At 42.9% G+C, this 24,162-nt stretch overlaps 1 protein-coding gene across 3 annotated transcripts in view; it reads right to left on the reverse strand.

The window, feature by feature from the left end:
• LOC147111909 (high affinity cationic amino acid transporter 1-like) overlaps nt 1–24,162 on the reverse strand; it is a 142,077-nt gene that overhangs the window by 84,484 nt on the left and 33,431 nt on the right. For 2 of the 3 annotated variants that reach the window (XM_085999297.1, XM_085999295.1), the window contains exon 2: nt 21,468–21,869. The gene's annotated coding sequence lies outside the window, so the exon portion shown is untranslated. Of the gene's footprint in view, nt 1–21,467; nt 21,871–24,162 lie in introns of those variants that run through there. The other variant, XM_085999296.1, reaches the window with a different exon arrangement.

The raw sequence follows: 24,162 nt of genomic DNA on the forward strand, positions 1-24,162 counted from the left end.
CGAATTGCATCACAGGACCAGATTTGCATGAGATTCCCGCCTGCCTGTAGCAGGAGCCGTGGCCAGCTGGAAAGCCTCCACGGTTAAAATGGCATCGTGTAGGAAGGGAGCAGCATCAGGCCGCTAAGTACACTCGCCCAATCCGTGCCCGCCTGGCGAGGTAGGTTAAAATAATCCTCATGGGGCCAGCTTCCACATGCATGCTGGCAAAACCTTACCATTCTAAACACCTCTTAACCCTTCCACTGCCCGTGTTGTTAGACTGCTTCTTCAACATTTGGTCCTGAATGAGCCCCAATTTCCTCGTTAAATATTGGGAAGACGCCCGGGCCACAAAATCCATCCCTCTCTCCAATCATAGTCTTAGGTTAAACCAGACAGTTCACAATCTTGATGACCTATTTGACCCCGAGCTGAGCTTCCAACCCAATATCTGCTCCATCACCAAGACTGTCTACTTCCACTTCCGCAACATCGCCCATCTCCACCTCAGCCCATCTGTTGCCCATGCCCTCATCCATGCCTCGGTCATCTCCACACTCAACTATTCCAATACTCTTCTAGCCAGCTTCCCATCCTCCACTCTCCATAAACTTCAGCTCATCCAAAACTCTGCTGCACCATCGCCCTCATTCACCTACACTGGTTCCCGGTCCCTCATTCATTACCCCTGCGCTCACTGACCTACACTGGTTCCCGGTCCCTCATCCATTACCTCTGCGCTCACTGACCTACACTGGTTCCCGGTCCCTCATCCATTACCTCTGCGCTCACTGACCTACACTGGTTCCCAGTCCCCCAATTCCTCAAATTTAAAATTCTCATCCATGTGTTTAAAATTTGTTTATGGTCTCACCCCTACCTAATCTCAGTAGCTTTTCCAGCCCTACAACCCTCCATGAAGACTGAATTCCTCAGACTCTGGCTTTTGTGCATCCCCCACTCCCCTCGCTGCACCACTGGCGACCGTGTCTAGGCCCTACACTCAGGAATTCCCTCCCTAAACCTCTCTACCGCCCCCTGCTCCTGTTCATTTAAGACTCCCCTTAAAAACCACCTCTGACCAGTTTTTGGTCATCCATCCTAATATCTCAGTTTTTGGCTCGGTGTCAATTTATGCCTGATAATGCTTCTGTGCAGTACCTTGGACATTTTTCTACATTATCTGCAACAACTTGGCAAATTACGAACAAATTCCAACATAAAACTCATGTGAACACATCAATCTGTAGTTTACAGTACAAGTTACACATGACAAAATAGCTAATCACTTAGTTATGGACTGTATTTGTATCTATTGTAACTGACAATATACTTGAAAATAAAGCTCTTTCCTTGTAACATACTTGGAATTTAAATCTAGAAGTAACAAACTGACTTGCTGATTGAATGTCTGCAAGAGGTGCCATCTTTTGGACGAGATGTTAAACTGAGCTCTGTCTGCCCTCTCAGGTGGATGTAAAAGATCTGGTAGCACAATCCCTCAATGAACATCACTAAAACTGATTATCTGTTCACGTACCTCGCTGTGGTTTGTGGGACCTTGCTGTGAGCAACATGGTTGCCACGTTTTCCAGAAGCACATACTATTTCTTTTAAACTTCATCCACTGGGTGGCAACACCCATCATTAAGCTTCACCAATTTTTCTGTAATCCTAATCATAACCTAGGTTTAAATCTTGGAATATCCTGCTTCACCTCCTCTGAATTATTAATATATACTTTTGAAGATAGGATGCCAAGGTTTGTATTAGATTTGCATATAATACTCTAAAATATGCTCTTACCAATGAGTAATTCTTAAGATAAGTTGTTTTAACATGTAAACTCTCAAGGTATGTTCTTAGTAGCTGCATGGTTGACAAACTCAATTTGCCTGAATATTTTCTCTACCTTATAATCACAACACAAATTACTGTACATGGGGGTAGTCTTAACCTAACCTACCCAAAGGGAAACTTGATCGCCCACACGTTTCATACCACTCCCAATTTTACTTTCCATTCTAGTCAATTAATTACTCATTAGTAAGAGCATACTTGAGTATTACAGGAAACTCTTTTTTTTATCCGGCACCGACGGGACCGGCGTGGTGCCGGTTGATCAAAAAGTCCGGATTACAGAGAGGTATACTTACCAAGGTACGAGAGCCCCGTACACGGCCACAGGTGCAGGAGCCCCGATTACACGGCACTTGTGCGGGAGTCCCGGTTACACGGCCACAGATCCAGGAGTCCCTGTTGCACGGCCACAGATCCAGGAACCCTGGTTACACGGCCACTAATATATAGTAAAACTTACCTGAACCTACTCCTGAATTTTGCCGGTTAATAGAGATTTCCGGATATTTAGGTGCCAGTTAAAAAAGTTTCCTATATATGCAAATCTGTCCAAATGTTTCCTGTTCCCCATACCAATGTGCAAAATGCATTAACATTTCTTAGCTAACCCACTTAATTTATCCAGGACCCCATGAATGCCATTAATCTCCCCTGAACGTAGAGTTTGGTGCCATAGCAAATCTGATACTCGAAGTACATACTCCTCAGTTTGGTTTATGACTAGAGTAAGCAAGAGAAGACACAGAACAGACCCTTGCAGAGCACTAGTCATTAACCCCAGACAGAACTTTTTAAATTTCTCGTCTCCTCCTATTGCCAAACCACTTTTCAGTCCAGCAAGCTAATTTGTTATTAATTCCACCTAGCTTACTATTCTTTAAAACATTTTTACCAGATGACTTCTGAAAAAGAAAATCAAATTACTGGATCAAGCTTGTGCACTGATTTTTTTTCCCCACCTCACAAAATTCCAGTAGATTCATGAGGCATGACCTAATGCTTCCAAGCTACTTTGACTAACCATTATGACCTAAGTCATGAGTCATAACGGCACAGGAGGCCACCTTTCGGCCCATCGAGTCAGTGCCGGCTCTCTGTGGAGCAATCCAGTCAGTCCCATTCCCCAGCTCTATCCCCGTAGCCCTGCAAGTTTATTGCCTTCAAGTGCCTATCCAGTCTCCCCTTGAAAACATTGAGTGTCTCCGTTTCCACCACTTCCGTCGGCAGCGAGTTCCAGGTCCTCACCACTCGCTGCGTAAAAAAGTTTTTCCTCACATCCCCCATATCTCTTGCCCAAAACCTTAAATCTGTGTCCCCTAGTCCTTGTACCATCAACTAGTGGGAAGAGCCTTTCCCAGTCTAGCCTATCCAAACCCGTCATAATCTTGTACACCTCTATCAAATCATCCCTCAACCTCCTTTGTTCTAATGAAAACAAATCCAGCTTCTCCAACCTGTCCTTGTAGCTAAGATCCCCCATCCCCGGAACCATTCTGGTAAATCTCCTCTGCACCCTCTCAAGGGCCTTCACATCCTTCCTAAAGTGTGGTGACCAGAACTGGACACAATACTCCAGTTGTGGCCTAATCAGCGCTTTATAAAGGTTCAGCATAACTTCTCTACTTTTGTAATCAATACCTCTATTTGTGAAGCCCAAGATCCCATATGCTTTGTTAACTACTCTCTCAATATGTCCTGCCACCTTCAGAGACCTATGCACATCAACTCTCAGGTCCTTCCGTCCCTGTACACTCTACAGATAAACACAGATAGTTCCCCTTAAATTGTTTGAATACTTTCCCCATTACTGATGCTAGATGAGTCTATATCTTCCAGATTCATATCTTGCTTCTCTTAATTGACCATGAAGCTGTCTTGCAGTAACAAGATAATGTCCAGAGCTGTCTATGAAAGGCATATTCTGGGATTTGATTGATGAAAGAACTCAGTCTCTCAAGGGACAATCAAAACTTGATGGCTGTTATTTTTAATGACCATCGACGCAAGGATTGGGATGAAAGTGCTCAGTCACGTTATACTGCTCTGACTGGCAAGGTCACTCTAGAAACCGAGCCTCAATGATGAAACTTTGTACTGATAGCTTACTCCCTCTGAACTGATTTTCAAGTTTGTTTTGTGAAAATGTCTTAGCTCAGCTCCATGTGAAAGAATACATAACATAAGAAATAGGAGCAGGAATAGGCCACTTGGCCCCTTGAGCCTGCTCCGCCATTCAATAAGATAATGGCTGATCTTGGGTTCAAAGCCACTTCCCATCCCGCTCCCCGTAACCCTTATCTTGCAAAAATTTGTCTATCTCCACCTTAAATGTATTTAATGAGCCAGCCTCCACAGCTCTCTGGGGCAGAGAATTCCATAGATTTACGATCCTCAGAGAAGAAATTCTTCCTCATCTCAGTTCTAAAAGAGTGACCCTTTATTCTAAAACTGTGCCCCCGCGTTCTAGATTTCCCCACGAGGGGAAACATCCTCTCTGCACCTACCCTGTTGAGCCCCCTCAGTATCTTATATGTTTCAATAAGATCACCTCTCATTCTTCTAAATTTCAATGAGTATAGGCCCAGCCTGCTCATACCCTTTCCTCATAAGTCAACCCCCTCATCTCTGGAATTAACCTAGTGAATCGTCTCTGAACTGCCTCCAATGCAAGTATATCCTTCCTTAAATAAGGAGACCAAAACTGTACGCAGTACTCGAGGTGTGGTTTCACCAATACCCTGTACAGTTGTAGCAGGACTTCCCTGCTTTTATACTCCAACCCCCTTGAAATAAAGGCCAACATTCCATTTGTCTTTTTGATTACTTGCTGTACCTGAATGCTAACTTTGTGTTTCATGCACAAGGACCCCCAGGTCCCTCTGAACTGTAGCATTTTGTAATCTCTCTCCATTTAAGTAATAATTTGCTTTTTCCTGCCAAAGTGGATAACCTCGCACTTTCCCACATTATACTCCATCTGCCAAATGTTTGCCCACTCACTTAGCCTGTCTATATCCCTTTGCAGGTTCTTTAAGTCCTCTACACAACTTGCTTTCTCACCCATCTTTGCATCATCTGCAAACTTGGCTACATTAATGACTTGGATGAAGGGACCGAGTGTAATGTAGATTGTAAATAGTTGAAGCCCCAGCACCGATCCCTGTGGCACTCCACTAGTTACTGTTTGCCAACTTGGAAATGATCCATTTATCCCGACTCTCTGCTTTGTTAGTTAACCAATTCACTATCCATGCTAATATATTACCCCCAATTCCGTGAGCTCTTATCTTATGCAGTAACCTTTTATGTGGCACCTTATCAAATGCCTTCTGGAATACCAAATGCAGCACATCCGCTCACCTTTGTCCACCCTACTCGTTACATCCTCAAAGAACTCCAGCAAATTTGTTAAACATGATTTCCCTTTCATAAAACCATGCTGACTCTGCTTGACTGCATTATGATTTTCCAAATGCCCTGCGACTGCTTCCTTAATGAAGGACTCCAGCATTTTCCCAATGACAGATGTTAAGCTAACTGGTCTATAGTTTCCTGTTTTCTGTCTCCCCCCTTTCTTAAATAGGGGTGTTACATTTGCAGTTTTCCAATCTGCTGGAACCTCTCCAGAGTCCAGGGAATTTTGGTATATTGCAATCAATGCATCCACTATCTCTGCAACCACTTCTTTTAAGACCCTGGGATGCAGGCCATCTGGTCCAGGGAACTTGTCTTTTAGTCCCATTATTTTACCAAGTACTATTTCCTTAGTGATATTGATTGTCTTTAGTTCCCCCCTCCCTGTGGCCCCTTGATTATCCATTATTGGGATGTTGTTAATGTCTTCTACTGTGAAGACAGATACAAAATATTTGTTCAGAGTCTCTGCCATTTCCCCATTATTAATTCCCCAGTCTCATCTTCTAAGGGACCAACGTCTACTTTAGCTACTCTCTTCCTTTTTATATACCTGTAGAAGCTCTTACTATCTAATATTTCTTGCCAGTTTACTGTCATAATCCATCTCTCTTGATTATTTTGTGTGTCATCCTTTGCTGGTTTTTAAAAATTTCCCAATCCTCTGGTCTCCCACCAATCTTGGTAACATTGTATGCCTTTGTTTTCAATTTGATACCATCCTTTACTTCCTTAGTTAGCCACGGATGGTGCTCCCTTCTCTTAAAATCTTTCTTTCTCACTAGAATATATTTTTGCCGAGAGTTATGAAATATCTCCTTAAATGACCGCCACTGCATTTCAACTGTCTTACCCTTTAATTTATTTTTCCAGTCCACTTTAGCCAATTCTGTCCTCATGCCATTTTAATTGCCTTTGTTCAAGATCAGGACACTGGTTTGAGATACAACTCTCTCACCCTCCAACTGAATTTGAAATTCAACCATGCTATGATCACTCTTTCCTAGAGGATCCTTTACTATGAGATCATTTATTAATTCTGTCTCATTACACCGTACCAGATCCAAGATAGCCTGCTACCTGGTTGGTTCCATTGCATACTGTTCCAGGAGACCATTCTGGATGCACTCTATGAACTCCTCCTCAAAGCTACAGCTTTGAAGTCTGTCCGAGTCAATCACTTGATCAACCATCTAAACAATGGGCAGTAACATTACCATCTTGAACTTAACCTTCATAACCACATGGGTATGATCTGGTGGCCATTACAGAAACATGGCTGCAAGGTGACCATGACTGGGAACTAAACATCCAGGGGTATTTGACTATTAGAAAGGACAGACAGGAAGGAAAGGGAGGTGGGGTGGCTATGTTAATAAAGGATGGAATCACTGCAATAGTGAGAAATTATATTGGGTCAAAGGATCAGGATAGTGAAACAGTTTGGGTGGGGATGAGGAATAATATGGGGAAAAAGTCAGTAGTGGGCGCAGTCTATAGGCCTCCTAACAGTTGCAACTCTATTGGTCGGAGTATAAATCAGGTAATAAAGGGAACAGCTATTATCATGGGAGATTTTAACTTTCATATTGACTGGACAAATCAAATTGGGCAGGGCAGCCTTGAGGAAGAGTTCATAGAGTGCATTAGGGACGGGTTCCTTGAGCAGTATGTTACTGAACCAACCAGGGGGCAGGCAATCTTAGATCTGGTCCTGTGTAATGAGACAGGATTAATAAAAAAATGTCCTAGTAAAGGATCCCCTTGGAATGAATGACCATAACATGGTTGAATTCCAAATTCAGTTGGAGGGCAAGAGAGTTGGATCTCAAACCAGCATACTAAGCTTAAATAAAGGAGACTATGAAGGTATGAGAGCAGAGTTGACTAAAGTGGACTGGGAAAATAGATTAAGGTGTAAGACGGTACATGAGCAGTGGTGTACATTCAAGAAGATATTTCACAACTTTCAAGAATATATTCCACTGAGGAAAAAGGGGCATAAAAGAAAACAGCCATCTGTGGCTAAGTAATAAAGGATAGTATCTGACTGAAAACAAGGGCATATAAAGTAGCCAAATCTAGTGGGAGGATAGAAGATTGGGAAGCATTTAAAAGCCAGCAAAGAATAACTAAAAGATGAATTAAGAAAGAGAAAGTAAACTAGCAAAAAATATAAAAACAGATAGCAAGAGTTTCTACAGTTATATAAAAAGAAAAAGGGTGGCTAAAGTGAATGTTGGTCCCTTAGAGGACGAGACCAGGAAATTAGTAGTGGGGAACATGGAGATGGCAAAAACGCTGAACAAATATTTTGTATCAGTCTTTATAGTAGAGGACACTAAAAATGTCCCAACACTGGACAAACAGGGGGCTATGGGGGGGGGGGGGGGGGGGAGGGGGGAGGAGCTAAACACGATTAAAATCACTAAGGAGATGGTACTCGGTAAGATAATGGGACTTAAGGCGGATAAATCCCCTGGACCTGATGGCTTACATCCTAGGGTCTTGAGAGAAGTAGCGGTAGGGATTGCAGATGCATTAGTGATAATTTTCCAAAACTCCCTGGATTCAGGAAAGGTCCCAGCAGATTGGAAAACTGCTAATGGAACGCCCTTATTTAAAAAGGGAGGTAGACAAAAGGCTGGAAACTACAGACCAGTTAGCCTAACATCTGTGGTTGGTAAAATGTTGGGAGTCCATTATTAAGGAAGCAGTAACAGGACATTTGGATAAGCATAATTTAATCGGACAGAGTCAGCATGGTTTTATGAAGGGGAAGTCATGTTTGACAAATTTGCTCGAATTCTTTGAGGACGTAACAAACAGGGTGGATAAAGGGGAACCAGTGGATGTGGTGTATTTGGACTTCCAAAAGGCATTTGACAAGGTGCCACATAAAAGATTACTGCACAAGATAAAAGAAAAAAAAAATCACAGGATTGGGGGTAATATACTGGCATGGGTGGAAGATTGGCTAACAGAAAACAGAGTTGAGATAAATGGTTCATTCTCAGGTTGGCAATCAGTAACTAGTGGTGCTCCGCAGGGGTCAGTGCTGGGACCCCAACTCTTTACAATCTATATTAACAATTTGGAGGAAGGGACCAAGTGCAACATATCCAAGTTTGCCGACGATACAAAGATGGGAGGGAAAGCAGTGAGTGAGGAGGACATAAAAAACCTGCAAAAGGACATAGACAGGCTAAGTGAGTGGGCAGAAATTTGGCAGATGGAATATAATGTTGGAAAGTGTGAGGTTATGCACTTGGCAGAAAAAAATCAAAGAGCAAGTTATTATCTAAATGGAGAGAAACTGCAAAGTGCTACAGCACAAAGGGATCTGGGGGTCCTGGTGCATGAAACACAGAAGGTTAGTATGCAGGTACAGCAGGTGATCAGGAAGGCCAATGGAATCTTGGCTTTTATTGCAAGGGGGATGGAGTATAAAAGCAGGTAAGTCTTGCTTCAGTTATACAGGGTACTGGTGAGGCCACACCTGGAATACTGCGTACAGTTTTGGTTTCCATATTTAAGAAAAGATATACTTGCTCTCGAGGCAGTTCAGAGAAGGTTCACTCGGTTGATTCCGGAGATGAGGGGGTTGACTTATGAGGAAAGGTTGAGTAGGTTGGGCCTCTACTCATTGGAATTCAGAAGAATGAGAGGCGATCTTATCGAAACATATAAGATTGTGAGGGGGCTTGATGTTTCCACTGATGGGTGAGACTAGAACTAGGGGGCATAATCTTAGAATAAGGGGCTGCCCTTTCAAAACTGAGATGAGGAGAAACTTCTTCACTCAGAGGGTAGTAAATCTATGGAATTTGCTACCTTAGAAAGCTGTGGAAGCTGCGACATTAAATAAATTTAAAACGGAGATAGACAGTTTCCTAGCTGATAAGGGAATTAGGGGTTACGGGGAGCGGGCAGGGAAGTGGACGCGAGTCTAGGTTCGGATCAGCCATGATCCTATTGAATGGCGGAGCAGGCCCGAGGGGCCGTATGGCCTACTCCTGCTCCTACTTCTTATGTTCTTATAGTAAAAATGGTTGTATTCAGTGCTGGTCTGGCAGTGCATCAGCCAAGAGAATAAGGATGAGGTTCCTTTGAAGGAAACTGTCACCAATCTTAGCAACCGTGATGCAGCAGTTGGTACTCCTGTAACATCAGCTATCATGAATGCCTTAATGCAAGAGCTGAAGGAGCTTGTGAATCACAAAGGACCCTCATTTTTTCCTGATCTAGAGTCAGACTAGAACATGACTCAACCAGGGCACTTAATGAATATCAGTCCTTAGAGGGGTTCAGTTGTTCCATGGTCAATTCTCAGTCTAATCTGGAGAGCTAGCTCTTACATTTTATAGACAAACTGGACTTCAATTCATTATTGGTGTGCAAGGGATCAAGTAATACCACCTTTCTCTCAAGATCATTCTTTAGTAATTCAAGTTTTCACAATTAGCTGCTTTTAATGATTTGGAAAATTGCTTGCATTGCAGGAAGCGACATTGGGAGGGAATACAAGAACTGCCAATGAGTATCCGTCACCAGAAAAGACCCATGACAAAAGTGTAAATATTGTATCGTGCTGCAGCCACAGACCAGCTGAGTCCAGCAGGAAAGACACCGATTGAAAAAGCTTTTAAATCAAAAGGACTTACCAGAAAAATAATAAACAATTCCAAATCTAGAAGCTGACACATAACTGCACAGATTTAGTTTTTAAAAAAACTTAACATACTTTCAAAAGCTTTGCAAAGATTATTCTTTAAACATTTGTATCATTTCAAGGAACTAAATAAGGAACACTGAAGAATGTTTTTTCTGTGTTGATTGAACAGAATGAATTACTCCAATGATGAGAGAATGAATGTGGTAGGTCAACCACAAGAACTTGGCCTTACAGACAGCACTAACTGAAGAAAAACTACATGCTCCCAAGATCACTTGTTACAAGTTTCAGGTTTGCCTTAGATACTCTATCTATGGTAGAGCAGTACTGGTCACTTCTGTAAACAGTCAGTGTCTTTCATTCAGGAGTGTGCTCATACTGTCAAATAAGCATGCAGTGAGAAAGCAATGATTTATAGATGAACAGATAAAACATCCTAACAAATTATTGCCAAGAGGGAGGACTCACTTTCAACACAGTAAAAAAAAAGGCAGGGGAGAGAAAATACAGCAACTTGCACTAACAAAGCATTTTTAATGTAGAAAAAGATCCCAAAGCGCTTCACAGAGGAGCAAACAGGAAAAAATGGACACTGAACCAGAGAGAGACATTTGAAGGTCTGCAAAAGCCTGGTAAATGAGGTGGGTTTAAGGGTCCCCAAAGGAAGAGAGGGAACTCGAGTGTAAGGCTCAGGCAACTGAAGGCAAAGCCTTAGGTGGGCCAACCTTGGTGTACAATTTGATCCCAAGATGAGCTTCCAACCACATATCTGCTCCCTCACCAAGACTGCCTACTTCCACCTCCATAACAAGCGCCTGACTCCGCCCCTGCCCCAGCTCATCTGCTGCTGAAAGCCTCGTCCATGCCCGTTATCTCTAGACTTGACTATTCCAACGCTCTCCTGACCGGCCTCCCATCTTCCATAAATTGAACTCACCCAAAATTCTGCTGCCCATATCCTAACTCGCACCAAATCCCCTTCATAGAAACATAGAAGATAGGAGCAGGAGTAGGCCATTCAGCCCCTCGAGCCCGCTCCGCCATTCAATGAGATCATGGCTGATCATCCAAATTCAGTACCCTGGCCCTGCTTTCTCCCCATATCCCTTGATCCCTTTAGCCTTAAGAAATATATCTAACTCCTTCTTGAATATATTTAATGAATTGGCCTCAACTGCTTTTTGTGGTAGAGAATTCCACAGGTTCACCACTCTCTGGGTGAAGAAATTCCTCATCTCAGTCCTAAATGGCTTACCCCTTATCCTTAGGCTGTGACCCCTGGTTCTGGACTCCCCAGCCATCGGGAACATCCTTCCTGCATCTAGTCTGTCTAGTTCTGTTAGAATTTTATAAGTTTCAATGAGATCCCCTCATTCTTCTAAACTCCAGCGAATATAAGCCCAATCGACCCAATCTCTCCTCATACGTCATTTCTGCTATCCCAGGTATCAGTCTGGTGAATCTTTGCTGCACTCCCTCCATGGAAAGAACATCCTTCCGCAGATAAGGCGACCAAAACTGCACACAATACTCAAGGTGTGGTCCCACCAAGGCCCTGTACAACTGCAGCGACATCCTTGCTCCTGTACTCGAATCCTCTCGCTATGAAGGCCAACATACCATTTGCCTTCTTAGCCGCCTGCTGCACCTGCAGCGACTGGTGCACAAGGACACCCAGGTCTCATTGCACTTCCCCTTCACCCAATCTATTGCCGCTCAGATAATAATTTGCCTTCCTGTTTTTGCCACCAAAGTGGATAACCTTGCATTTATCCACATTATACTGCATCTGCCATGCATCTACCCAATCACCCAACCTGTCCAAATCATACTGGAGTTTCTCGGCATCCTCCTCACAGCACACACGCCCACCCAGCTTTGTGTCGTCTGCAAACTTGGAGATATTACATCTAGTTCCCTCGTCTAGATCATTTATATATATTGTGAATAGCTGGGGTCCTAGCACCGATCCCTGCGGTACCCCACTAGTCACTGCCTGCCACTCGGGAAAAGACCCGTTTATTCCAACTCTTTGCTTCCTGTCTGCCAACCAGTTCTCTATCCAAGTCAGTACCTTACCCCCAATCCCATATGCTTTAACTTTGCACGCTGATCTCTTATGCGGGACCTTATCAAAAACCTTCTGAAAGTCCAAATACACCACATCCACTGGTTCTCCCTTATCTATTCTACCAGTTACATCCTCAAAAAATTCCAGTAGATTAGTCAAGCACAATTTACCTATTGTAAATTCACCCATCACTCCTGTGCTCACTAACCTACATTGGCTCCCTCAATTTTAAAATTCTCATCCTTATTTTCAACTCCCTCTCTGGCCTCGCCCCTCCCTAGCTCTGTAACTTCCTCCAGCCCTACAACCCTCCGAGATCTTTGCGCTCCTCGAATCTGGCCTCTTGTGCATCCCCAATTCACTCCACCATTGGCGGCCATGCCCTAAGCGCCTCTCTCTCCTCCTTGAAGACTCTCCTTAAAACCTACCTCTTTGACCTCACCTGTCCTAATATCTCCTTATGTGGCTTTGTGTCAAATTCCGTTTGATAACGCTCGCGAAGCAATTTGGGACGTTTTACTACGTTAAAGGCATTATATAAATGATTGGTTGGGTTATACAAAAGGCCAGAGTCAAAGGAACGGAAAGGTTGGGTTGGGGCGAGGGTTGTAGTGCTGTCTGAGGTTAGAGAGAGATAGGAACAAGCAAGTCCGTGAAGGAATTTAAACACGAGCACGATGATTTTAAATTGGAGGCAGGAGCCAATGTAGGTCAGCAAAGACAGGGGTGATAGGGAGTGGGACCTGGTGCAGGACAGGAGAGTTTTAGATGAGCAGAAATGTTATAAAAGTCGAGAATGGGTGGCCGAGAGCATTGAATAGTTAAGTCTGGAGGTGACAAAGGCATGGATGAGGGCTTCCAAAGACAGTATAAACATAAAAAGACAGAAAACGCAACATCCACAAAACCAAATCCCTCAACTTATAAAAAGGTAGTGGGAGAAATTAACCATAGAAGCAAAGGAAGAAGGAAGCAAAAATAAAAATGAGCCAATTGCTTTATATGTTGTGTAATATACAGTCATAGACCTGTTGACCTATTTTTTTCTGTAAATTTTATGTAGATATGAATAATGAAATAGGCCAGATTGCCGAGTCAATTATGGGTAAATACCTTGGGAGTAGTGACCACAATGTGGTTTAATATACAACTAGAAAGAGAAAAAGTAACTACAAAGACTAGAACACCACATTGAATTAAGGCAGATATCAGAAAGGAGGAGCAAACTAGTTCATATGAGATGGTAAGAGAAATTGACACACAGTACTGTATTTTACAAGTATAGCAGTAAAAATAGAACTGTTGAAGTGAGAGGAGAGTCAATCTGTAGAGAATAATCAAAAAATGGAGAACATATTTAATAAGTATTTTGCATTGGTCTTTACTAAAGAGCGGGATATCAGAGAGGTTGTTAATCCTGTAGTGGTTGAGAGCGAGATGAGCGGCGATGATGATGATGGATGAAGTGAATATTGCAGGCAAATTATTTAGGCTAAAGGATGACAAAATTGCAGGGTCGAACAAGATACATCCTAGGATCCGGAGGAAGATGAGGGAGGAAACTACCAAGGCCCTAGAAATTATCTCAGAGCTTTATTGAGTGTGAATCAATGTCCCCTGTAAGCCGCGCAGCCCTCCTGGGAACCCGCACAGCCGGCTTTTCAATGTAAAAAACGCACACCTGTGGTATTTTGAATGTCCCACGCAGCTCCTTAAAGGGGCCACACAGGGCCAAAAAAAATTACCGGGAACATTGATGGTCTGTTTCTGCACTGTAATTTCTGTATCAGTTCATGTAGGAAAGTTGTATGTTATTGCTCAAACAGATCATAACATGTAAAGTCCTGTACGGCTTTAGATTCTCCAGGATTTGGCAGCAATGATGATGAGGGACTGAAAAATCAATGATTCTAGGGTAGGTTTTCCTCTATGGGTGCTCAATGGGCACGATACACCCAAGGTGCAGGCCCAAGCCCTGGCTGGGCCACATCCCTGTACATCAGGGAAGGAAACGAACGGTCAGAAGGCCGCAAGTGCTTCCAATCATCCCGATGAAAGGGAGTTCAAAATAAATTTTCACACTTGCCTTAAAATCGTCGGCCACAGGAGTCCTGGGGCAAATCATTACGCCAGGCAGCCAATAAGCATAGAGGGGAAAAATGAGGGAGAAAGCCAGGATCAACCCCTCCCAACTCATCTAAATAGGTACACGAGTCCTGCCCTTACTTTAGGCACAGGCACAGATCTGTCCACTGGGGAAGCCCCAGGAAAGCACAATAGGGATGGCGATCTGACCTACTGGGTCTCCACTCCATTCTCCAGGAACAGGGAAGACAAAAATCTACCCTTGCATGACCTACAACATAGACGAGGAATCGAGAGCCTACTGCATTTTAAAAGTGGGAAGGTCAGAGATACTTAGCAACCAGCAGGAAAGATTCATTTCTGTATATATGAAAGGAAAGCTGTTTTTCTTCAGAGATACAGGAGGAGGTTTTGTGTCGCTACTGCTGTTTGTGCCTGCTTATTACCAAAATAGCACGTATAATTGAAACACCGACTTAGCACCAAGGTCCAGCCCGTTCCTTTGAGCGGAGCGCGATTCCAGCGGCCAGCCTTCCCGCCTGTTTCTGCCTCATGAATACATGGTAAAGCTGGGTCAAATAACCTACTTATGGCCCCAAAACTATTTCCATCTCTTAACACTGGATTACTGCCAGTTCCTGCTCCCTTCCATCAAACGCGGGCAGAAGTCTAGAGGCAGCCATTTCGAGCATACATTAAAAGGGATCTTTAGCGGTAGTCAGGGAAAGCTAGAAGCAAGTTTGGCATTCGTTTTCATTGCAGTCGCGTGTAGGTTTTGAGCCTTAAAAGCTTCCATATTTAACCTCTGTGCTACCATAGGTGCTGCAAAAATTTTGCCTGCCGTCTCCTTTCAGTCCCAGCGCTTCCATCCCTCCCTTTTAAAAAAAAAAAAGGTGCTGCTTCAGGCTCTTCACGATCATTCAACCCGGGCAGATTCCCACCCCCAGATTAGCGAGCTGCCTATAAAAAAAGGAGCAAGTCGGCTCACTGAATTTATATCAATAAGTCTCAACCATGAAAATGGCTCGGGTCTTATACCGATTCCTTTGGGTGGACACAGCACTTACTCCACCCACCACTCACCTGCTTTACAGTGGGAAACAAAAATCACCTCCAGAGAATTGTGCAGAAAGGAACCCATTTCTATGCAGTCTGGAACTGGCAAATGGTTACATGATTTTGATCTGTCCTGCCAAATGCACCAATTTCAATTCAATTCAATTCGCTTTATTGGCATGACAAGTTACATCTTATGTTGCCAAAGCATCGGAAAACATTCATGTTTGTTCACAAAAATACAGATCTATCCATACAGTGTATAAACAGATATATCCGAGTATATAAATATACTTTCATATAATTTATATATACTCTTTTCTTATATTTAGTGGTTGTCCCTCTGTTTATGGCAAGCTGTAACATAGTGTGCCGCTAGTGTTATACAATTTCTCTCTTCCCCTAGTAGGTATGGGAGTTTTTGGTCGTCATTCAAATTTCTTAATTCCGGGCATATTTTTGTGAATTTTGGGTAGAAATTCTCCCTTATGCCCTGATATTTTCTACAAGCTGTGAGGAAGTGCATCTCTGTCTCCACCACTCCCTGACTGCAGTGAGAGCATATCCTGTCCTCTCTTGGTAGCCGTGTCTGTCTGTGTCTACCTTTTTCGATCGCCAGGTTATGTTCACTAAGTCTGTACCAACTAAATGACACAGCCACACGTGGGCAGTTGAACGTAGCTGCAATGGTCGAGGAGCCCGGGACATATAAAAAAGATATTGTTCTACAAGTGTTAACAAGACGACATTGGTCGGGAACACTGAAGCAAACGTTTGACACGCACGTTACCCTAGGAACTGAGTTATCTCCTCAAAGTGCAATGGCACTTCTTTCTGGTTGCCTCTTTTGATCTCCCTCTCCGCATGTGGATGTCAGAGCCACATACAGGCTGAACGATCAATACCTGGCTTACAATTTCTCCAGCTTGGCTCAACTTGTACCTCTCATCAAGCTCCTTAACGTAGGTAAAAATGTTTAATGACAGGATCGTTTCCCTACCATAAGCATTTAGTATGGAAATACAAATGGCAGCAACTACACTTGCTAGCTGCTCCCCACTTCTGCTTACTTCACTGAAATCATAACACAGCCTTCAAATGTAGTTTGAACTTCAACAGCCAAAGATTAGGAGTATCAAACTGTCACTTCCCTTGTGACATCCTTCACATACCACTCGTGCACGAGGTTTTTTCCAGAGTTCCTGTTACAAAGTCCTGAATATGAAAATCCAGTACTGTATTGATGAAACTTACACACACTGCTTCAACCTTTGCTGTCCTGCTAAGACTGTATTGAATTCATCAGTACACCTAATCAGATGGAATTCCAATCCTAGGAAACAGGGTGCACACTGGTTTAGATACTTGCTTTTCACAAGATAATTACAACTTAAGGGAGACCATTTGGCCCATCCTAATTCATCCATTCAGAAAGACCCTAAAGATCCAACACCAGCCACTGCAAAGTCCAACTGTTTCTTAAAATGATGCCACGGTTTTCACCTCCACTATTCTATCTGGAAATCTATTCCATGTATTGCTTACTCTTTGAATTTCCTGACATCAGTCCAAAATTTGCCTTTTACTACACGTGTCCCCTTGACTACTCTTGCAATTTACTTTAAATATTCCACATTCACCTTTTCCATTCTTTTAACTATCTTGTATGACTTCATAAGATGAACTCTCAAATACCTCCTTTCCAGGCTGAAAACCCAAAGTTTACATCGCATTATATCGAGTGTACAGCACAGGAACAGGCCATTCGGTCCAACTGATCTATGCCAGCATTTATGCTCGGAGCCTCCTCCCACCCTATCAGCATATCCTATTCCTTTCTCCCTCATGCTCATCTAGGTTCCATCTATGCTATTTGCCTCAACTACTCCTTATGGTAGCATGTTCCACATTCTTACCATTCTCTGGGTAAAGAAGTTTCTCTTTAATTCCCCATTAGATTTATTGGTGACTATTATATATTTATGGTCCCTAGTTTTGGACTTCCCCACAAATGGAACATTTTCTCTACGACTACCCTATCAAAACGTTTCATAATCTTAAAGACCTCGATCAGGTCACCCCTCAGTCTTCTCTTTTCTAGAGAAAAGAGCCCCAGCCTGTTCAGCCTTTCCTGATAAGTATATCTCTCAATTCTATCATCCTTGGTGAATCTTTTTTGCACCCTCAATGCCTCTTTATCCTTTTTATAATATGGAGACCAGAACTGTACACAGTACTCCAAGATTAGTCTAACCAAGGTTCAATACAAGTATAAATACAAGTTTAACATAACCTCTCTGCTTTTCAATTCTAACCCTCTAGAAATGAACCCCAGTACTTGTTTTTTTTTTTTTTTTAAATAGCCTTATTAACCTGCATCACTACTTTCAGTCATTTGTGTATCTGTACCCCTAGATCGGTTTGCTCCTCTACCTCATTCAGGCTCTTATTATCTAAGCAGTATGTGGCCTCCTCATTCTTCCTACCAAAATGCACCACCTCACACTTACCTATATTGAAATTCATTTGCCAATTACACACCCATTCCGTAAGCTTAACATCTTCCTGTATTTTGTCGCATTCTTCCTTTGTATTAATTACACATCCCAATTTGGTGTCGTCCGCAAATTTTGAAATTGTACTTCCGATTCCCAATCATTAATGTAAATTGTGAACAACAGTGGCCCCAGCACTGATCCCTGTGGAACACCACTTCCCACCTTTTGTCAGTCCGAGTAGCTACCCTCTCAGTTTTCTGTTTTGTAGGCAGCTTGTTATCTATCCATTCTCCTACCTGTCCCTGACTCCATGTGCTCTGACCTTAATGCATCTACTATGCAGTACCTTATCAAAGGCCTTTTGAAAATCCAAATATTACATCTACTGCATTACCCTTGTCTAATCTTGTTACTTCTTCAAATAATTCAATAAGGTTAATCAAGCATGGCCTTCCCTTTTGAAATCCATACTATTTCTTTATTATATTTTCAGTTTCCAGATATTTTTCTATTACATCTTTGAATAAAGATTCCATTATCTTCCCTACAACTGACATTAAGCTAATTGGTCTAGATGTCCCTGGACTTGTTCGATCTCCCTTCTTAAATATAGGAACAACATTAGCTGTCCACCAGCCCTTTGTCACTATTCCCTTTTCTAATAAATTGTTATGTATATGTAATAGTGCCTCTTATATCTCTTCTTTAACGTCTTTTAACATGTGCTGTGTACTCCATCAGGACCAGGAGTTTTAGTCCTCTAAGTTTGATTAGTTTATCTTATCAATTATCTCCACCCTTTCTATCTTACACATTTTTTTTGATCTCTCCTTCTAATGTCTTAAATATTTCTCACTGCTGTTCTGCGTCAACAGACTAACACCCTGTTAGTCTCCCTGGTAAATACAGAGGCAAAGTAACTATTCAATATTTCGATAGCAAAATACTGCAGATGTTGGAAATCCGAAATAACAACAGAAAATGCTGGCAAAACTCAGCAGGTCAGGCAACATCCGTGGAGAGAAATTTGAGTTGACGTTTCGGGTCGAACCCTTCTTCAAAACTGGAAAGAAAAAATAGATCGAAGGCAGGGCTGCAATCAGACAAAAGAAGTGAAAGAGACAAAAGAAGTAGAAGAGACAATAAAAGGTATTCGAAGCCAGACGAGATGGTAATAGGCTGAGATTAGGTGTGAAGTGCACTGGCAGGGCAAGAGATAGCTGCCAGGTGGGAGAGAGAAACAAAAGGAAAGGGGGGGAGGGGGGGGGGGGAAGGAGTGGAAAAATTACAAGTAAAAAAGTAATAGGGGCCAAGGTTATGATCTGAATAATGTCAGATGTTTACAGGTAATCTTTCTAACTGCCATTTATCACACCTCGGCAGAGAGATAATCACAGCAAAGGTATTATTCTCTGACTATATAAGCTGTGTCTTTATGCATTTCTCCACTTCACCTGACGAAGGAGCAGCGCTCCGAAAGCTTGAGATTTCAAATAAAGCTGTTGGACTATAACCTGGTGTTGTGTGACTTCTTACATTTGTCCACCCCAGTCCAACACCGGCATCTCCACACCATCATAGAAACTTGCAGCACAGAAGGAGACCATTCGGCCCATCATGTCTGTGCTGGCTGATAGAGCTATCCAGCCTAATCCCACTTTCCAGCTCTTGATCCATAGCCTTGTAGATTACGGCACTTCCAAGTGCATATCCAAGTACTTTAATTACTCTAGATTATTTATTATGTATAGTAGATACCCAGTTAATGCAAATTGGATCCGTTTAATGTTGGCTTCCTCCACTTAGTTTATTTTGACCCATTTTGTCCCCTCAGATCGATTTAGGCTATTTAGCTTCTTCGGTCTATTTGTTTACCTAAAAGACATTATACTCTTAATACTTAAGATAAATGATAAATTAAAACACTTAGCTCTAATTCCTCAGCTCCACTGCTCCTCACTCTGTGCAGACCATGACATCAGAGTTTTTACCAGTTTGTCTGGTATGAGCTCCTGCTCCTTTTAAACTGTTAATGCTTGGGGTTCCCGCTCCTCTTAATCAGCTGCTCACTGCCCAGGCTCCTTTTAAACTGTTTATCTAATCTTTCCTCATAACTCAGACCTTTGACACTAGGGATTAATCTTGTGGCTCTTCTTCGCCATTGCTTCATCATGCAAGTGCTTCCTTTAGGTCTTAGCAACCAGAATTTGTCATTGCATTCTAAGTGCAGTCTGACCAGAGTACTGTAGAGCTTAATCACTACTTTCACTGACTTATATTCTACTGTTTCGGCTATATATTAGTTCAACATCACACTGGATTGGTTGATTGCATGGACCTACAGCACAAAATTGTCCCTAATTCAGCACTCTCACTGATGGATGTTCCTGTGGGAAATGGAAAAATTGCCACACTGGTATCATACAGGGTGGCTGGATAGAGTAGAGGGAGCATTACTTTGCATCTGACTGTAACTGACCTTGGAGTACTGGTTGCTGGCACTGGGTGCCTGAAATGGGAAGACTTTCATTGCCTAGAACTATCATCCCTCACATTGATGAGGACAAAAATAGCAATTAAAGAAAAAAAATACTCCCAGGGATAGGTTTTCAAATTAGGAGATCCCCTGGAGGGAGCATTCCTAAAGGAATCATAATTCTGATTTTTTTCTTGTATTTGTTGACTTTCTGATGTTATTTTTGCCATATGCCAAGTTTTCTGCAATTATACCACCGTTTCCTTTGGGCAGCTGGCATTGTCTTTCAGAAATTCGGGCAGGGTGAGTAGATTGCCATACAGGAGAACTGAATTTGTTCTCTACCAGTTTAAGAATTTGCGCTCTATCCGTGCAAATCAAGCTACACCAAACAGCTGCCAGAGTAATCTGGCTACAACTTGTTGTTTTAGGGTGGTTATTGCATCATCATTAGCAGAAAATTGCAACTACAAATTAATACACACTTAGACCCAAGTAAGAAGTGTCATGATTGATTGATATATATATTTTGCAGGCCTGTATTTACACTTTGATAATTGGTATTTGGAATCCAACGGAGGGCTTTAAATTATACCAATATACTAAAAAAGCGCGATTACAATTAGTTTTGAGTTTTTTGAGTGAATGCGTGGCTGGAAAAACTGGTGTGCGAAGGAGGGTTTCTATTTCATGGGACACTGGCAACTATTTCATTTCATACAGTGTTATCACATTGTTTCTGCATCCAACAATTAGGCTTCTGTGGTGAGACCTTGATTTTCAGCACAGCCAATATTCCGAATGCATGCACTGCAAAAGTTCCTTTATTTTCCTATGTCCAAATAGAAACACCCGATGGCATCTGGCTCCTGGTATGTGTGTCCCACTCCATCTGGAATGTGAGTCATCAACAGCAAAGGCTGCAACTGCCAGAAAAAGAAATAACTATCGTCCGTTTGATTTTTTTAAATGCAATTGTAACTCGGTTAAAAAGTTAACGTACAAAACTTTTAAAAAACCAATGGGGCAACAATAGCCACAGGCTTTGCTGTCCAAGAGTTTGCGAAGTCTGCACGCCTGTTTACATTGAGAGTCATTCTTGCATCATCTTTCTACTAGAGCACAATACCAGCCATGTGGCCCGTCTTTCCACTTCTCCACTGAAGCGTCAATAAAACAGCCACTCGCGGGCAAACGCTACTTGGGTTTTTGTTTTAAAGGGAGAAAAGAAGCAGCGTTTTCTAAATAAATCCCAACGTCGATTATTAAACGGCCGTAGTAAGCTGGCTCCAGGTTACCGCGACACAAAACACACACACAAAAAAAGGCGCATTAAAACGTGGCGCTTACCTCAAGGGGAGACGAGTCTAGTCTGGGCGTCAACGGACGGACGGCAGCTCCCGTCCGGCTCGCCGCAGAATGAACCACGCGCGCGAGTTGGCTGCAAGAGAGCGGCTGCAGTGCAATGGCGAGGAGCCCTTTAGAGTGCGGTGGAGAAGACACACGATATCAAATTAATGTGCATTCCCATCTCCTCCTGCGCCGAGAGGGAGAGGCGGTTCCCAGGAGCTCTGCATGACATGAATGGCAACGTGACCTGGCCTCATCTTGCGTGCAAGCGCTTGGCGTAGAGAATGCTTTTAGCATTTCGTCAATTTAGCATTCCGTGCTTGTCTATGTTTGGCCACCTGACTTGCCCTGCTGTCGTCTGGATTGCCAACCCAGGCAGAGGCGCAGAATCAAGTTTGAGTTCTGGTGAAGAAGTAGAGGAAGAAATAATTGGAATTAATATATTGCATTTTAGGTCCTCGGGACGCCCCCATGGGCGAATACACTTGCTGGTAGCAATGAAAGAATTAAGAACATAAGAAATAGGAGCAGGAATAGGCCACTTGGCCCCTCGAGCCTGCTCCGCCATTCAATAAGATCATGACTGATCTTGGGCTCAAAGCCACTTCCCCGCAGGCTCCCTATAACTCATCACTCCCTTATCTTGCAAAAATCTATCTCCACCTTAAATGTATTTAATGAGCCAGCCTCCACAGCTCTCTGGGGCAGAGAATTTCACAGATTTACGACCCTCAGAGAAGAAATTCCTCCTCATCTCAGTTCTAAAAGGGCACCCTGTAATGTATATACCTTTAAGGGGGGAACTATCTTTTACAGCTCATGTATACTGCAGTACCGGCAGTGACCACACCTGTATATAGTACTGAGTAGTAATCTGTACAGATCAGTTCCAGTGTGAGCCACGTTGAGTAAACACCTGTTGTACCGTTCTCCTGCAGTCTGTGTCTTATTATACACAGACACAACACACCCTTTATTCTAAAACTGTGCCTCCGTGTTCTAGATTTCCCCACGAGGGGAAACATCCTCTCTGCATCTACCTTGTCGAGCCCCCTCAGTACCTTATATGTTTCAATAAGATCACCTCTCATTCTTCTAAATTCCAATTAGTATAGGCACAGCCAGCTCAACCTTTCCTCATAAGTCAACCCCCTCATCTCTGGAATTAGCCTAGTGAATCGTCTCTGAACTGCCTCCAATGCAAGTATATCCTTCCTTAAATAAGGAGACCAAAACTGTACGCAGTACTCAAGGTGTGGTCTCACCAATACCCTGTACAGTTGTAGCAGGACTTCCCTGCTTTTATACTCCAGCCCCTTTGAAATAAAGGCCAACATTCCAATTGCCTTTTTGATTACTTGTTGTACCTGCATGCTAACTTTTTGTGTTTCATGCACAAGGACCCCCAGGTCCCTCTGAACTGTAGCATTTTGTAATCTCCATTTAAATAATAATTTGCTTTTTTATTTTTCCTGCCGAAGTGGATAACCTCTCACTTTCCTACATTTTACTCCATCTGCCAAATGTTTGCCCACTCACTTAGCCTGTCTATATCCCTTTGCAGGTTCTTTGAGTCCTCTACACAACTTGCTTTCCCATCCATCTTTGTATCATTCACAATCTTGGTTACATTACACTCGGTCCCTTCATCCAAGTCATTAATGTAGATTGTAAATAGTTGAGGCCCCAGCACCGATCCCTGTGGCACTCCACCAGTTACCGTTTGCCAACCGGAAAAGGACCCATTTATCCCGACTCTCTGCTTTCTGTTAGTTAGTCAATTCTCTATCCATGGTAATATATTACAGGAAACTCTTTTTTATCCGGCACCGACGGGACCGGCGTGGTGCCAGTTGATCAAAAAGTCCAGATTACAGAGAGGTATACTTACTAAGGTACGAGAGCCCCGTACACGGCCACAGATCCAGGCATCACTGGTGCAGGAACCCCGGTTACACGGCCAGGGATCCAGGCATCCCTGTTGCATGGCAACAGGTGCCGGAACCCCGGTTACACGGCCACAGATCCAGAAACCCCGGTTACACGGCCACTAATATGAAGTAAATCTTACCTGAACCTACTCCTGAATTTTGCCGGTTAAGAGAGATTTCTGGTTATTTAGGTGCCGGTAAAAAGAGAGTTTCCTGTACCCCCAATTCTGTGAGCTCTTATCTTATGCAGTAACCTTTTATGTGGCACCTTATCGAATGCCTTCTGGAAATCCAAATACACCACATCCACTGGTTCACCTTTGTCCACTCTGCTCGTTACCTCCTCAAAGAACGCCAGCAAATTGTTAAACATGATTTCCCTTTCATAAAACCATGCCGACTCTGCTCGACTGCATTATGATTTTCCAAATGCCCTGCTACTGCTTCCTTAATGAAGGACTCCAGCATTTTCCCAACAACAGATGTTAGGCTAACTGGTCTATAATTTCCTGCTTTCTGTCTCCATTCTTTCTTAAATAAGGGTGTTACATTTGCGGTTTTCCAATCTGCTGGGACCTCTCCAGAGTCCAGGGAATTTTGGTATATTGCAACCAATGCATCCACTATCTCTGCAGCCACTACTTTTAAGACCCTGGGATGCAGGCCATCTGATCCAAGGGACTTGTCATCTTTTAGTCCCATTATTTTACCAAGTACTATTTCCTTAGTGATAGTGATTGTCTTTAGTTCCCCCCTCCCTGTGG

Source organism: Somniosus microcephalus, chromosome 10, assembly GCF_052327205.1.
Source record: "Somniosus microcephalus isolate GS21.2 chromosome 10, FLI_Smic_1.0, whole genome shotgun sequence".
Lineage (NCBI taxonomy): Eukaryota > Metazoa > Chordata > Chondrichthyes > Squaliformes > Somniosidae > Somniosus > Somniosus microcephalus.